The following is an 18025-nucleotide window of genomic DNA, read 5'->3' on the forward strand; positions in this document are numbered from 1 at the left end:
TATAATAGTATGATATAATGTAATCAAAGAGACAAAAACTCTTTCACGTAGTTTAAATTTTAATTTTTTATCTTGAAGCGCGTGACCAGCATACTGAACACTTCTCTAATTTCTTAATGAAATAGATTAGCCTGATGTTGTCTTGCAATTAACACTTTCCACCAGTTAATGGAGATAAAGAACATTATAAATCTTGATGTCTTGATAGCATATAAAGATCACATAAATCTTGAGTCGTCATGGCTTGGTGGATAGTTTCAAGATGAGGATGGCAAGACTTCTGATTCGATAAGTCCAACCTGCTGGAGTGGTTAGCACTAGCAGCTGTTGCGTGTAATTGATTTCACAAGTAGAACAACAAAATTGTTTGGATCTTTCGATCTCCAAATGATTTGGTTATTTTAGAAAACGCAGACATTAATTCTGCTGCAAGAATATTGCTTGCCTTCTAATGAAAAAAAAATTGCCAACCGGCCCTGACTAATATGTTCATGGTTTCATGGTAAATTTCTCTTTGCATGACACACTCATTTATTTATTTATTTATTTTTGTTTATTTTAATGTGTGCGGATGATACTGCAGTTTTCTTATTTTATCATTATTATTTGGGTAATTTTCATCTAGACTCCCGGAAGTTTGGTCCATGTCATTTTTAGTCCAAATAAATGGACACTTTGCATCTGCCTCCCTTGAGGTATCCAATAAGATCAATCAAGGACAAATTATAATTTTGATGCCCAAAATACCCTCAAATAGTGTGGGTTCACTTATAATTTATAAAAACTTTTATTTTTTACATTTTAAGGATTTAAACTTTCTTAATTTATAAAAACAATCCCTTATTTAACCGACTCTCAAATCCCTCTTGTTTTCTCCGAATTCCAGAGGATGGACTTGACGATGTTCTCTGGGAGAACTACCGTTTGGATTAACTAGATGGGATGATCTATACCAGGTTCCTGATGCTCATCGAAGAAACCCACAATCACTATCATGTTGGGTGGAGAAATTCTCACTCGATTCACGGTTGACGGACTTCACGATGGAGGCATAGTGGTTAGAAGAAGCACCCACCGGATAGCGAACGTGTCTTGGGGAAAATCTCGGCTGATCTTGTTCGTGTTGGAGGAGGAGGAAGAATAATAGAAGAAAGGGAGGGCGCATAACGAACAATTTGTTTGTTTGTTGGGGTACCACTTTCAATTGTACAATCGAAGTCAAATTGGAATCGAAAACCCTCGTCGCCTGGAGGAAGAGAGAACGAGAGAGGCGGACTAGGTAGATTCGAGCTTGGAGAGGGTGCGTTGGGTTTGTTGACTTATCGGAACAAACCATGTTTCGTTTGAGGCGATGGAGGTTCTCTTCTCCCCTTCCTTTTTTCCGTTTCGCTTTCCTTTTCCAATGGGCTTTACTTCTTCGAGGTTCTCGGGGCTTGCATCCTTCGTTGCCATTAAATCCGATAATCATTCGTTTTAATGGAGGAGTCGGGTTTCGGAGCATTTGTTTGGTGTGGTCGCCTCGTCTCGGTTTTTCTTTTCGGGGTGGGGGAATTTTTCGTTCTTTCTGAGCTTATCCCGTCTCGTGGTCCTTGTTCCTTGTCGCGTTTCTCCCCCCAACATGATAGTGACTATTGGGTTTCTTTGATGAGGTCGGGCCTCTTATAGATCATCCCATCTGTTATCCCTGGTCGCTCGTCTTCCATCTCCGGGATTTGACAGGGATTCGGGTGGGTTTGGGGTTGTTTTTGTTTGAACTTTAATCCTTAAATGTTAAAAAATTATAATTTGTGACCCCCTTTTGAGGTATTTTGATCATCATTTTTTTCCTTGTTGATCTTATTGTCCTCGGGGGTGGTGTCCTTTTTTCTTCTCCCTTCGGGGTCCGTTTCCCTTATTATTTTTTATATATAAATTATTTTTCTTGGATGCAAAACCGACACTTGAATTCTGCGTAGGACCATTGTTTCCAATTCGATTCCTTAAGAGTTTTGAAAAATCATATGCGTCAAGAAAATATAGATTTTCGTATACTTGTCATTGAGATGAAGAAGCAAAACTGCGGTATATCCGTAAGTTGTTTATACGAGTTTTACTACGTACTCTTATGATGTTAGATCAAATGAAGATCTTAGTGACCAATAGCATTAATAGAGGTAGAAGATGTTGATGTTAAATTAGAGACATAACAGATCAAATACAACATGGTGAGAGATGTGTCTCCAATATCCACTACCAGAGAATTCCTAGATGAATTACATTGAGCTACGTGTTTTTAAATGTTAGGACCTGAGCTCAAGTTGGCATAACTCATAAAATTAGGGTTCAGAAGATGACATCTACAAGACATTTCGAACCTAAATTGTGAGTGTATGCTAATACCTTTCTTAACAATTGACCTATCAACAATTCAATTGATCATGGATCAGGTTTTTAGATCATGCATTAAAAAGTTGATCCATTGTGATTTTTATGACCTTTTGGTTTTATACCACTTCCATTAGTGGCATTTTTTTCATTTGAGAATTCTTTTACATTGTTAGGCACTAATCATTTATTTGCCAAGCTTTTAAAGTGTCGGTTTTGTTAAAACTCTACTATACTTAAGAGCCTTATGCATTGAGTCAAAAACACATCGAATATATACCTTGGACATGCGGTCTCAAATTTTATAGTTATGCGGCTTCCACCTATTTCTAACGAGATCCAAGCTATGGTAGAAGCTATGAAGCCTTGAATCTCAAACACTGAGGACTATTTTGAGGATAATTGGAGTTACTCATACCATTGCCAATTAGTGAGAACTATTGTCAAACATGCCGAAACCCTAGTAGTACAGTTGAGAGAGAGAGAGAGAGAGAGAGAGAGAGAGAGAGAGAGTTAATGAACTAAAAATAACTATATATCCAATTTCTTTATGTACACTTAAAACGATGATTAGAAAGAAAATTATATTCCCATTTGAGACTTCCATCTATATGCCACCTCTGAGAGTGAGTTTCTGGAGCTTCCCTCTTCACTTAGAACTCTAGCAGCTGCATCCTTGAGCATTCTCATTTGTTTTCGTATCCTCGCTCCTTCTTCCCCTTCCAGCAAACACTTCACCACCCTAGCAATATCAACTCTCCCCACCAACCCACTCTTTTCAACTTTTGGTCTCAAAGCTATCTTCAAGTCCTCAACCAATGATACTGCATTCATCTTTTGTTCTGCATGGAGTGGCCATGCAATCAATGGAACCCCATGAACCACACTCTCTAAGGTTGAGTTCCAACCACAGTGGGTAACAAACCCTCCGGTTGAGGCATGGCTAAGCACTTGAATCTGAGGTGCCCATGAGGTTAAAACTAAACCCCTTTCTTTGGTCCTCTCTAAAAATCCCTTGGGCAAGAATTTCAAAGGGTCTTCTTTGATGTGTTGGCCACCTAAATAGGTAGTATTTGGGCTCTTCACAACCCATAAGAACCTTTGTCCGCTAAGCTCCAATCCCAATGCCAATTCATTCAGCTGCTCTTGTGAGAGGGCACCACCACTCCCAAATGAAACAAACAACACAGAACCAGTAGGTTGATGGTTCAACCACTTTAGGCACCCAGAAGCATCAGCTCCATTGTCCTTTGATCCATCTTGTACAAGTGGCCCTATTGGGTATATAGGTGGTATACTTGGGTCGTCACCTTCCTTCAAAGCCTTAATGGTGTTGGCCTCCATCTCTGTGAAGCTATTTAATAGGATACCATCAGCCAACCTGAAACGCTTGGAATGGTATAAAGTCCACGTATACACCTTACTCTGTCTATCTTGAATTGAATCCATTAAATCTTTTCCATCGATTGGCACACATCCAGGCAATTCCACTGGTTCATGCAGCTCTCGATATTCGCAAGAATGCAACTCATCAAGGATAGGTAAATGGAGGTATAATGATAAAACCATGGCGGTCGAAGGGAAGAAGATGTAAGAAGGAAGATTGAATTCCCTAGCCACATCAAATGCATCGGTTCCAAAGAGATCAACAAGCAAAGCAGAGACAGGAGTTGTAGAAGTTATGAGCTTAAGAGATTCACGTAGTGAAGGAAGGGAACGGAGTATGGTGAGGTAGATACGAGTTTCAACTCTTGTATCCTTGGAGAGATCATCAAGGTTAACAGGTGAGAGAAAGACAGTATTGACACCCTTGGGGAGGTCATCCAATATTTGTTTTTGAGCTTTTGTTGAAGAACCATCAGTTGGGATTGTAAATGTGATGGAGAAATCATGATCATGGACTAATCTCTTAGCAAACTGTACCAGAGGGATGAGATGACCCATACCTGGAGCAGGTAGAATGACAATGTGTTGAGTTTGTTTTGCTCCTTTCATGATTCCACGCTTTCAAGGGTACTGAAGATAATGAGAAATCAGAGAAAGGCTTGTGAGGCTGTTTGGTAATGGAAGATGTATATTACAAAGATGAAGAACAAGGAAGAGCAAATGAGGCTATATATAGACTGCCCAAGCTCTCCAAGTTCTTTATTTATTATATTTTATGAAACAGATGCACATTGTCTAGTATCTTTGGTAGTTCCCGGTAAATGGTGTATATCTTGGGTAGTCATTAATAAGTTTTTGCGTGTATGTAACGTAATTAGGAAGACAAGGAGACTATCTAACCTTGATAATTAACTTAAGTTTTAGCTATTTATATATCTTGGAGCGCGTGAATCGTGATTAACACGCGTTTTAATTATTTAATTCTGTCATTTCTTAATTACTTTATTAAATATCAGTCTGATGCAATCTTTCAGTTTAATGAATCCAATGCTAGAGATGGCACTTCCTAATTGATGGTAGATATCTTGGATAATTATTAATAAGCTATTAACCTAATAAGGAATACAAGGACATCTATCTAATCTTAATTTGCTTAGATTTTAACTATTTATGTCTTGAAGTGCGTGATTAACACAAGTGTTAATTATTTTAAATCCGATTTGCTGGAGTGATTAGCACTAGCAGTTGCGTGTAATGTATTTCATTGTATTTCACATGAAGAAGAGGAAAATCATTTGGATTCTTACACAATAATACAGTATCTTACGTCTTCCTTTTTAGCTAACTGCTATTAGATATCTTGACCCCAAGAAGAAGAAGAAAAAATACACTGCTGGTGGATAAGGAAAGGGACGAACATAAAAATTATTTTTTTTCAAATTACCAACTCGCCCTCATCTGGTTTTATCATGAAGCGTGTGGATAACACACTGCAACCCTATCATTTATTTATTTTTCTAAATTAATATTCATTGAATTTTGTTTATTTATAAGCGTGTGGACGACACACTGCAACCCTCTCTTCTACTTCTTTTTATTTTATTTTATTTTTATAACTATTATTAATGAACTCAGAGTGACTCTTGAATTCTGGAGAAGTTTATAGAAATTTGAGTTACCATGAGACGGTTGAAATCCATTTATGTCCAGATAAAACCGCCACTAATGCCCTACACATGATCAATTCTTTTAATAGTGTTACACAAGGAATACTAGAGTACTACACAAGATATTTCCAATTTGACTGCACCAGATCCACTAAACATATGAAGCAAAAAAATTTGTGACACCTGCAGCTGTTTATCTAATTATATGATGTTAGATCAAACGAAGATCATAACCAAATCTAAGAACTTTATAGTGGTTGGGTTTGGGGTATGTTTTGCATTATGTGGATCCATATAATTAAAGTTTGGTTGTTCTTATATTGGATCTGGTTCTGGGTCAATTACTTCTTAGGGTTTTGGATTTCCTATAATCTCTATGGGATAACCTAGTAACTAGGGAAGCATAGGGTAGAACTTTCTCAGGTGTGCATGAGAGTGGTGATATTTTCAGAAAATAGTGGAATGTCTTTTTCTCTCTGGTAATGGTAAATTCCTGGAGTGTCCATGCCTTACTTGTGTTGTTCTTCATGATTATGCATTAATTTTTTGTCCCCAACAATAGCATGACATAAGCAGAAGGTGTTGGCACTGGAACAGACTTCAACAGACCCGGGACTAGGGGGAACAACTAGGGTTGAAAATTTGTCTCCAATGGAAGTCATGAACAGGAGAAGAAAAAGGGAAAAAAAAGGGTTTCGCTACTATTTTGATGATAAATTCATGCTCGAGGACAAGTGTCTGAATAAATTCATGTTAGCAGTAGGTGATATATCACTTGGGTAGTCATATAAATGACCCATTATCAGCTTGCATGTATATGCCATAATTAGGGTGACAAGGAAATCCATCACACCCCCCTAGCCGCTACCGGACATACCCGAATATCTGTGGTTGTGATTTATCACCACAAGATCTTGGTTTATGGCCAATCCATAACCACACATACACAATAACATAATCAAAAGAGCAAGGAATATTAAAGGTATCAAATATCATATTATTACAGTCATCCCAAATGATAATCAAAGTTAAAATTAAGTCAAGTCAAATCAGCCAAAGTCTAAGTGTAATCATATCCATAAGAAAGTGCTTAACTATATGTTTAGCGGTATTGCTAAACAAACAAATAAAAAATATAAATAATCCCAATGAAGGCAATCGGATTCCCAATCAAATTCCCTTGGCTCTTAGAATGGTTGGACTCCATTGGAGAAGTCCATACAGGGGCACAACTCTTTGTGTGCCACGGTGTCCTTTCTTGTTTGCCCCCCGTAAGACTCCGTTGGCTGTGAACTCTTTGGGAGTATGGCGTTCTCATTCCTCATAACTTGTCAGAGAATCTAAAAAATATATTTTCTTGAGGAATGAGTTTCATATAACTTAGTTAGATCAAAAAAATTACATATTACACATTTAATTCATGTGCCAATCATGAGATATAAATAAAAATGAAATGAAATAATGTATATATGCAAGTATGCCCTTACACTCTATCCAATGATAGTCTCTATGGAGGACACGTGTTAAGTCGTAACACCAACCTCCTCTGGGAAGGCCTCGTCACTTTGATCCCTCACTGACTAGTACCTCTATTGGGATCTTGCGGTAAAGGGGTTCGGGTCACATCACATCATGGTTGGGGGTTTAGTCACCACTCTCTTACCATACCATTGCTATGAGTATTGGCGCATGTCTAAGATAAGCCTAACCCAATGCAAGATCATCTACGTTCCATACTACAATTGTTCTAAATACCTTCCCTCATGCCTTGTGGCCTCTTAATCTACGTATCCTTCTCCATCTAGAAATGTTATTCCTCATGGATCAGTTCCTCTGTTGCATTAACATTTCATAATCCTATGGTTGTCCACATATGCTTTGGTGGACCATCTTGCGTCTCCTCACGGACGGGTACCTCTGTTGGATGCTGACGAGCCCAAACCCTCCACATATGCAACATTACCATATGCTCACCTCATGGAATGGTTACCTTTGTTAGATGCCCACAGGACCTAATCACTACCATTATGGGTCACTCAACTTCAATACCCATGTCAAATTGGTAGTAGCATGCAAAAAGGGTAAACTAACCATGCATCTAGACACCTACTAGTAGTTCATATAAATGTACTAGATGAATATAAGGGCATCAGGGGGATGGGTGAACACACAACCCCGGATAGATATAAATGTAATGCATCACCACCCAATTCCCAAAATATCATATTCACAATTATAAATTGAGATGAAATAAATAAATGAATAGGATAAGCAAATATAATCATATTACCACCCATACATGCATGCCCTGCAATATCAATCATAAGAACATACACCAACAATCATAATAGCATAAGATGGAATATAAATCAAATACAAAATTAGATAATTATGCATTCCTCACCTATCACGGTGTTAGCACTCCTAAAAGTGTCAAATCGTGCACCAAAAGAATAACAATAATTCACCCAAAACCTAGCAATTATAAGGAGAGTACATGTAATAATATTTGGATCAAACCAGACGAAGACTTGACATATCAGAACCCACCAGGACTGGTCGACCGCCCCTTGGGCTACGAAACAAGTTGGCCTCTTCTTGCTCAATTCAAACTCCATCTCTTGGGGTTGGTTGTGTGAAACCCCCCCCCCCAACCCCCCCCCACCCCCCCCCCTCCCCCCCCCCCCCCCCCCGGGGTTGGACACAAACCCGGGGGGGGCTTTGGTCGGGAGACTCCTCTAAATATGCTTGACTCAATGGTAACATTTATCTTGGCATTAGAGTTTTCTAACCTTAGTTTTTGTGCATGCCAAATCAATTTTCCTAATCCATCCGGGTTGGTTTTCTCCCTCCTTCCAAAATCACCTAAACTGGTTGGGTCATCTCCTATCTCGTCCATGCCCATTTGTTCAAGCTTTGAACTCACGGCCTCGATTTGAATGGTCCAAAATTGTCTTCTTCTGGTACTTTGGATTATTGGGTCAAGATTCTAAGGGATTTCACAAAATCTATATAATTTTAGATTAAATTTTAATTATTTATCTTGAAGCGCGTGGCTAACATACATTTCAATTCTGTAGCTTCTTGATGAAATATATCAGCCTGATGCAATCTTGCACTTGTCACTTTCAACCTGGTAATGGGGATTAAAGATGACAGTATTGATCTTGGTGTCTTAGATAGCACTTTCTGAAATTTTAAATTAGAAGTGAAAATATATGATTGTGATTTTTTAAGAATTTGGGAAAGATTACATAAATCTTAAGTCATCATCGCTCGCTGGATAGTTTCAAATAGTGAGGTTGGTGAAGCTGTCATCCTTGACAGTATATGATTCGATAAATCCAACTTGCTGGAGTGATAGAGCACTAGCAGTTGCGTGTAATGGATTTCACAAGTAGAACACAACTCTTTGGATCCTTCCACAAATCATTTTTGTTATTTTTAAAACCACAGACAGTTTACCTGAATGCATGCCTTCTAATTATCTTAGTTCTTCCTTTCTGTCAAACAGACGTTAATTAGAAGAGGGTAAAACAATTTTTATTCAAATAGGCAACAGGCCCTAGCTATTATGGTTATGGTTTCATGGTAAATTTCTCTTTGGATGACACACTTGTTTATTCGTTTTTCTGTATTTTGAGGCGTGTTGATGACACACTGCAACTCTCTGATTTATTTCTTCTAAATTATTTTTCTTGAATTCAAAACGACTATTGAATTTTGTATAGGACCGTTTGAAGACTGCTGAGTACTAATGGATGATCATCTATGATGATCAACTGTTTCATGTAGTTTCTATGAACTAGTTGAATCGTACAGGACATGTTTTCAATTTGACTCGTTAGAGCTATGAAAAAACATACGCATCGAGAAAATATAAAATATGAATATCTATTATAGAGATGATGAAGCAAGATTTTCTGTAGATCTGTAACTTTTTTGCAGGAATTTTACTACTCTTATGTTGTTGGGTATCAAATAAAGATCTTAAGCAAATCAAAGAATGGCCAATTGTATCAGTAGAGGTAGAAGATGTTGTGTTTTTTGTGACATTTTACAGTTCTAGCTTCCATTAGTACCATTGCCAGTAAATGAGAACTATTATGAAGGATGCAGAGACCCTTGCAGTTGCATACTTAAGAGAGAGTGAACGAGAGTTAATGAACAAAAAATAACTATTCAGTTTCTCCATGTACATCTAAAACAAAGATAATTAGGAGGGGGGAAAATGTTATATTCTCATTTGGGACTTCCATCTGTGTGCCACCTCAGAGAGTGAGCTTGTAGAGGATCCCTCTTTGCTTAGAACTTTAGCAGCTGCATCCTTGAGCCTTCTCATTTGATTTCGTATGCCCATTCCTTCTTCCCCTTCCAATAAAGACTTCACCACCCTAGCAATCTCAACTCTCCCCACTAACCCATCCTTTTCAACTTTTGGTCTCAAAGCTACCTTCAAGTCCTCAACCAGCGATACTGCATTCATCTTTTGCTCGGCATGGAGTGGCCATGCAATCAATGGTACCCCATGAACCACACTCTCTAAGATTGAGTTCCAACCACAGTGGGTAATAAACCCTCCAGTTGAGGCATGGCTAAGCACTTGAATCTGAGGTGCCCATGAGGTTAGCACTAAACCCCTTTCTTTGGTCCTCTCTAAAAATCCCTTGGGCAAGAATTTCAAAGGGTCTTCTTTGATGTGTTGGCCACCTAAATATGTAGTGTTTGGGCTCTTCACAACCCATAAGAACCTCTGTCTGCTAAGCTCCAAACCCAATGCCAATTCATTCAGCTGCTCTTGTGAGAGGGCACCACCACTCCCAAACGAAACAAACAAGACAGAACCAGTAGGTTGATGGTTCAACCACTTTAGGCACCCAGATGCATCAGCTGCATTATCCTTTGATCCATCTTGTACAAGTGGCCCTATTGGGTATATAGGTGGTATACTTGGGTCCGCACCTTCCTTCAAAGCTTTAATGGAGTTGGCCTCCATCTCTGTGAAGCTATTTAATAGGATACCATCAGCCAACCTGAAACGCTTGGAATGGTATAAAGTCCACGTATACACCTTACTCTGTCTATCTTGAATTGAATCCATTAAATCTTTTCCATCGACTGGCACACATCCAGGCAATTCCACTGGTTCAAGCAGCTCTCGATATTCACAAGAATGCAACTCATCAAGGATAGGTAAATGGAGGTATAATGATAAAACCATTGCGGTCGAAGGGAAGAAGATGTAAGAAGGAAGATTGAATTCCCTAGCCACATCAAATGCATCAGTTCCAAAGAGATCAACAAGCAAAGCAGAGACAGGAGTTGTAGAAGTTATAATCTTAAGAGATTCACGTAGTGAAGGAAGGGAACGGAGTATGGTGAGGTAGATACGAGTTTCAACTCTTGTATCCTTGGAGAGATCATCAAGGTTTACAGGTGAGAGAAAGACAATATTGACACACTTGGGGAGGTCATCCAAGATTTGTTGTTGAGCTTTTGTTGAAGAACCATCAGTTGGGATTGTAAATGTGATAGAGAAATCATGATCATGGACTAATCTCTTAGCAAACTCTACCAGAGGGATGAGATGACCCATACCTGGAGCAGGTAGAATGACAATGTGTTGAGTTTGTTTTGCTCCTTTCATGATGCCTACGGTTTCAAGGGTGAAGATAATGAAAATCAGAGAAAGGCTTGTAAGGCTGTAATCATGTAATGATATATTCTGAAAAGATGAAAAACAAGGAGGGGAAGACGAGGCTTTATATAGACTGCCCAAGCACTTCCAAGTTCTCTATTTATTATATTTTATGAAACAAATACAGATTGTCTATCAACTTTGGTAGTTCCTAGTTGATGGTATACATCTTGGGTAGTCATTAATCAGCTTTTATTTATATGTAACTTAATTAGGAAGAGAAGGACGTGTGTCTAACCTGATTTGTTTAGATTTTAACTATTTTTATATCTTGAAGCGGGAGACTAACACATATTTTAATTATTAAATTCTCTCATTTCTTAATCAATGAAATATCACTCTGATTTTCTTACCCAAAAAAAAGAAATATCACTCTGATTTGGTGATGTTATGGTGAGGCTGACACTCTTGATATTATCTGATTCGATAAATCTGACTTGCTGGAGTGATTAGCACCAGCAGTTGCGTGTAATGAATTTCACAAGAAGGAGAGGAAAATCGTTTGGGTTCTTCAACCATAATTTAAAAAAAATTTAAAAAAATGGATTTCACAAAGTTTACGTAAACATTATTCTTGCTGCATGAATGCATGCCGTCAAATATATTAGCTTTTCCTCCTTAGCCAACTGCTATGGAGATCATAAAAATTAATATTCATGAATAAAAATGTTGTTTATTTGTAAGCGCGTGGACAACACACTGCAACTCTCTCTCATTTATTAGCTTTTTTTTCAAAGTACTATTCATGAATTCAAAATGACTCTTAAATTCCGGAAAAGTTTACAGAAATGTACTGGTGAGGATAGGAGTCCCAAAAAGATTATAAAAAAAAAAAAAAAAAAGAGAGACAATGTTGAACAGCAAATTAGTAATGGAAGATCTTGACATTCTACAAATGATCAATTCATTCAAATAGTTCTATGCAAGGACTATTAGAATACTATACTAGATGTTTTCAGTTTAACTCATGAGAACTACGAACCAAATGTTTCATCAAGATTTGCAATTTTTTGTTTACGTACTGTGATGTTAGATCAAATGCATTAAACGGTGGAATGTGTTACCGGACAGTTATATACAGCTTAGGCTAGGCCTTCCTCGAGCGAGCTCCCTGGGGTATTTTTCTTCCCACATCTGAAATCTTCTTACTTTGTCCTCTTAGTATTAAAACCAATTTTAAAAATATCATTCTCATTTATCATCCAAAACTTATAATTAAACATACATTTTTAAGGAAGATGCAGTTAAAACTCAATTAAATACCAATTCATGAATTCTTAAAATTCCTCTTATTTCTTCACTCATATTTCCTTCTTTATTTTGTCTGTCATCTTCCCTCACACACACTGGCTACCTTTTTTTCTCTTTCAAGTATATCAGTTAGATAACTACAAAAGTCAAACTTTAGCAAACTTTTTTTTTTTTTTTGTAGTGGGCAAGTTTATATTAGGGGATATTACTAATATAGGTGCCGCCGATGGGTGCAAACCTAAAACCTCTCCATGGAAGTTTGGGCTTTTAACCGTTCAAGAATTTCTACAGATAGTGTACATCATATATCACGTCTCATACATATAATGGAACACCTCCACTCATATGTAACAAATAGGAGATAACTACCAAGAATTGTTCGAGCCAGGTTTGGTGGTGCTGTGTCATTAATCATCCGGTTGACAAAGTTGATAAGAACTTCATGCCTGAGGACAAGTGTATGAATAAATTCATGTTAACAGTAAGTGGTATATCACTTGAGTTTTTAAACCAAAAAAGATATATCACTTGTAGTGTCAACATGTATTTTTGTTTCATTTCATCTTTGATTGGTCTTTGCGTTTGTAAGGGCGATTAATCTGTGCCATATTCGATTCAAATTAGTAAAATTAGATTGCTTTGTGCACTCTTTTTCTTGGGTTCTTGCAAGCTGGTTTTGCAAATTAGATTCATTGTTGCTTTCCTGAACTACTTTCCAGCTACTTTAAGCTATATTTTTATGTAAACTGATATATTTTGTGATTTTTTCAGTTAGTTCCAGACCTATATAGTGATTTTACTCCCTAGATGGTTGTATTGATTTGTTATGTATGTCATTCTAGAGTTGAGACTATGATTTCTAGCAAATTTTGGTTGTTTATTGGCATTAGCTATGGATTTTACTTTATTTTACCTCAATGCACTCGCTTATTCGAAAGGTCGATGTCAATGTTTCTATCGTTGATGTTCACTCCAGTGTTCGATCAAATCAGTATTTTACCCCAAATGCACTCGCCATTCAAGATGTCGATGCCATTGTTTCCGTTGTCGATGTTCATTCCAGTGTTCGATCAAACTAGTTAAATAGGATAAGGACATTTGGATCATTTGAATTTTAAATTTTAAATTTTAAATAAATTAAATGGGAGAAAGGACATTAGGTAATTTTACCAATTACTTAACAGTAGATATTAACTGTGGATAATTTGTAATTTTTGACATTGGATGCCTTGTAATTTTGAGCATAATCGTTGATGGTCACTAGTTTCACCATAATAATAATAAGCATAATAAGTGCCTTGTAAAAACCTTTTTTAATTATTTATCATGAAACTCATGACCAACACACCCACTTCAATTATTTAACTTAACGAAATATATCAGACTGACCCAATCTAGTAGTTAACAATTTCCACCAGTTAATGGAGATAAAAGGACATTAGATCTCTTGGTTTCTTGATAGCACTTCTAAAATTTTAAATTGGAATTTAAGTGCAAATAGATGATTTTTATTGTTAAGAACTCAGAATAGATAGCATAAATCTTGAGTCGTCATGGCTCACTGGATTGATTAATGGATTTCACAAGTGGGTGAACAAAATTGTTTGGATCTTTCCACATATCATTTGGTTATTTTAAAAACCGCACACAGTAATGCATGCCTTTTAATTATCGTATATCTTTTTTTCTTTTTCTTTTTTTTTTTTTCGGTTTGTCAACTCCGGTTTTCAAGGCTTTGCCCTGACTCGTATATCTTCCTTTCTATCAAACTGACATTAAAGGGTTAATTTTTTTTATTATTATTTTTTTTTCAAATTACCAACTCGCCATAACTAATATGGTTATGGTGTCATGGAAAATTTCGTTTTTAGATGATACACTTGTTTATTTATTTAGTTTTGTTTATTTTGAGGAGTGTGGATGACACATTGCAACTCTCTGACTTATTTTTTTAAGTTATTTTTCTTTAATTCAAAACGACTCTTGAATTCTGTATATGACCGTTGAAATCCATAGCACTTAGAAAAACAGGAAAAAAATGCTGAGTAGTAATGGATGATCATCTGTGATGATCAACTCCTTCAAAGGGAATCTATGCAAGAACTAGTTAAAGCCTACACGAGATATTTACAATTTGACTCATCATAGCTATGAAAATGCATATGCATCATTGTAGGGATGATGAAGCAAAAATTTCTGTAGATCTGTAACTTTTTTTATAGGAACTTTACTACTCCTATGATTTTAGATATCAAATGAAGATCTTAAGCAAATCAAAGAATGATGAATAGCTACTAGCATCAGTAGAGGTAGAAGATGTTGATGTTAAACTAGAGACTTCAACTGATCAAGGACATCACAGTGAGAAATGGGTCTTCAATTTCCACTATCAAAGAATTCCTTAGATGAATTACATTGAGCCTACATGGTTTTAAAGTTTGGACCTGAGGTCAGGTTACCATCAAGTTAGGGTTCATAAAAATGACATCCGCAAGACAGCATTTCGAACCCATGAAAGTCATTGAGTGAATGATAATGCCCATGAATCAGATTTTCAGATCGTGCATTAGAAAGTTGGTTTTTGTGTTTTTTATGACATTTTGGTTTATAGCACTTCCATTAGTATGATCTCTTTCACTTTAGAATTCGTTCACATTGTTTAGGCACTAATCATTTACTTGCCAAGCTTTCAAAGTGTTTGTTTTGTCAAATCCTTGCTAAACCTAAGAGCTTTATGTGTTGGATATGACCTCCCTTTCTTTTCTTCCTATCAAGAACATATTGAGTATATACTTTAACCAGAGCTGGGATCCTTGATCTATCCATTGAGATAGAGGATTGTGCTCTTTTCACATCCTTTCGCCACATGTTTAGGAGGGGACCCACCTATGAGCATTGATAAGTGGATTATAGCTCATGACCTGAAGATTGCAAGTTCGAATCCTATCCTCGCCTAATCACAGTCTCAAGTTTGTTGCTCTTCGAGTAAGAAAGAAATTAAGAAGCAGAGGACCAGTTGAGCCTATGCGGCCGGTAACCCATTGATGATTGACCCATTGCGTACTAGAAGAGCAAAGCTAGACTTCTCGGAGGCTTAACGTAATGGATTGCCTCACTTCAAGTGTGATAGTAGATCGAGAAAGCAGCCCCCAAAGTGCTGAGCATTCGAGGCACGATAGTATCCGCGTGGCCAATCAATGCTTGGCTAAGATTCGTTCTTGTAGGGTGGGAAAGATGGGCCCCCTTCTAAACATAAGGTAAAGATGTGTGAGAGGAGCACAATCTTCTACTTGTCGGGCTAGAAACATGTGGTTTTTCAAATTTTGTAGCCTCCACTTAGATCCTAATGAGATCCAAGTTTTGGTAGAAGCTATAAAGCCTCCGAGTCTCTAATGATTGAGGGCTAGTTTAGGGTTAATTAGGTTTATTCGTACCATTACCAATTAATGAGAAATATTGCCAATAGTTAAGAAACAGAGAGAGAGAATGATCTAAATTAAATAACTATTCAATTTCTTTGTGTACACTTAAAACAAAGATTAGAAAGAAAATTATATTCCCATTTGGGACTTCCATCTCTGTGCCACCTCTGCAAGTGAGTTTCTAGAGGACCCCTCTTCACTTAGAACTCTAGCAGCTGCATCCTTGAACATTCTCATTTGTTTCCGTATGATGGTTCCTTCTTTCCCTTCCAATAAAGACTTCACCACCCTAGCAATCTCAACTCTCCCCACTAACTCATCCTTTTCAACTTTTGGTCTCAAAGCTACCTTCAAGTCCTCAACCAGCGATACTGCATTCATCTTTTGTTCTGCATGGAGTGGCCATGCAATCAATGGAACCCCATGAACCACACTCTCTAAGGTTGAGTTCCAACCGCAGTGGGTAACAAACCCTCCAGTTGAGGCATGGCTAAGCACTTGAATCTGAGGTGCCCATGAGGTTAGCACTAAACCCCTTTCTTTGGTCCTCTCTAAAAATCCCTTGGGCAAGAATTTCAAAGGGTCTTCTTTGATGTGTTGGCCACCTAAATAGGTAGTGTTTGGGCTCTTGACAACCCATAAGAACCTCTGTCCGCTAAGCTCCAAACCCAATGCCAATTCATTCAGCTGCTTTTCTGAGAGGGCACCACCACTCCCAAATGAAACAAACAAGACAGAACCAGTAGGTTGATGGTTCAACCACTTTAGGCACCCAGACGCATCATATCCTTTGATCCATCTTGTACAAGTGGCCCTATTGGGTATATAGGTGGTATACTTGGGTCCTGCACCTTCCTTCAAAGCTTTAATGGTGTTGGCCTCCATCTCTGTGAAGCTATTTAATAGGATACCATCAGCCAACCTGAAACGCTTGGAATGGTATAAAGTCCACGTATACACCTTACTCTGTCTATCTTGAATTGAATCCATTAAATCTTTTCCATCGATTGGCACACATCCAGGCAATTCCACTGGTTCAGGCAGCTCTCGATATTCACAAGAATGCAACTCATCAAGGATAGGTAAATGGAGGTATAATGATAAAACCATTGCGGTCGAAGGGAAGAAGATGTAAGAAGGAAGATTGAATTCCTTAGCCACATCAAATGCATCAGTTCCAAAGAGATCAACAAGCAAAGCAGAGACAGGAGTTGTAGAAGTTATGATCTTAAGAGATTCACGTAGTGAAGGAAGGGAACGGAGCATGGTGAGGTAGATACGAGTTTCAACCCTTGTATCCTTGGAGAGATCATCAAGGTTAACAGGTGAGAGAAAGACGGTATTGACACACTTGGGGAGGTCATCCAAGATTTGTTTTTGAGCTTTGGATGAAGAACCATCAGCTGGGATTGCAAATGTGATAGAGAAGTCATGATCATGGACTAATCTCTTAGCAAACTCTACCAGAGGGATGAGATGACCCATACCTGGAGCAGGTAGAATGACAATGTGTGGAGCTTGTTTTGTTCCTTTCATGGTGCCTAAGCTTTCAGGAGGATAGATGCACAGACAAATAGGTGTGAGTGATTTTGAGGTTGTTGTGAGATGTAGTTCGGGGGGATGAAGAGCAAGAATGGGGAGATGGAGCTATATATAGACTGGCCAAATCCCCAACCCCTTTATTTATTATTTCTTAAGTAACATATTCTGATTGTGTAATATAAGCTTAACCCAGAAATTACCTACCCTTGATAGTTTGTTTAGTGACTTAGGTGTTTGGTGTTCTTTAATTATTTTTGTGAAAGCGCGTGGATGACACACCAGACAGAAAGAGATGACAACAGAAATAGAAATTTTGAGTTGTCACAACCTCACTAGACGGTTTCACAATGGCAGGTTTCGTGATGCTATACCATCTGAGTTGATAAATTAAACTCGTGGATTTCATGAGTAGAAGAGGGAAATTGATTTGGATTCTTGCACCATCTTAACAATTATTTATGGAAGATTTTTTTTTTATTATTATTATCTTTAGCCAGCTTGCTCTTGTATGGTTTCACGAGAAATTTATCTTCGAATCAGTAGTGATTTGATTTATCTTATTTATTTTCAGGCGTGTGGTTGACACAGAAGTTTTCTCATTTTTTTAATTTTCTTTAAAAATCAATATTCATCAAATCACCAACCCAGGATGATAGCTATAACCTGTCTGGAAGAGCCTTACAAAAATTTGAGTT

The 18025-nt window shown here is 37.6% G+C and overlaps 3 pseudogenes; all 3 read right to left on the reverse strand.

The window, feature by feature from the left end:
- Window positions 1-2946: 2946 nt before the first annotated feature.
- On the reverse strand, window positions 2947-4359 carry LOC149013458 (hydroquinone glucosyltransferase pseudogene; annotated as a pseudogene).
- Window positions 4360-9651: 5292 nt separating this feature from the next.
- LOC149013459 (hydroquinone glucosyltransferase pseudogene) lies at window positions 9652-11089 on the reverse strand (annotated as a pseudogene).
- A 4758-nt stretch (window positions 11090-15847) lies between these two features.
- Window positions 15848-17395, reverse strand: LOC149013460 (hydroquinone glucosyltransferase pseudogene; annotated as a pseudogene).
- Between the last annotated feature and the right edge of the window lie 630 nt (window positions 17396-18025).

The sequence above is a fragment of the Hakea prostrata genome, chromosome 6, assembly GCF_041222555.1.
Source record: "Hakea prostrata isolate BN-2017 chromosome 6, UWA_Hpros_2, whole genome shotgun sequence".
NCBI lineage: Eukaryota > Viridiplantae > Streptophyta > Magnoliopsida > Proteales > Proteaceae > Hakea > Hakea prostrata.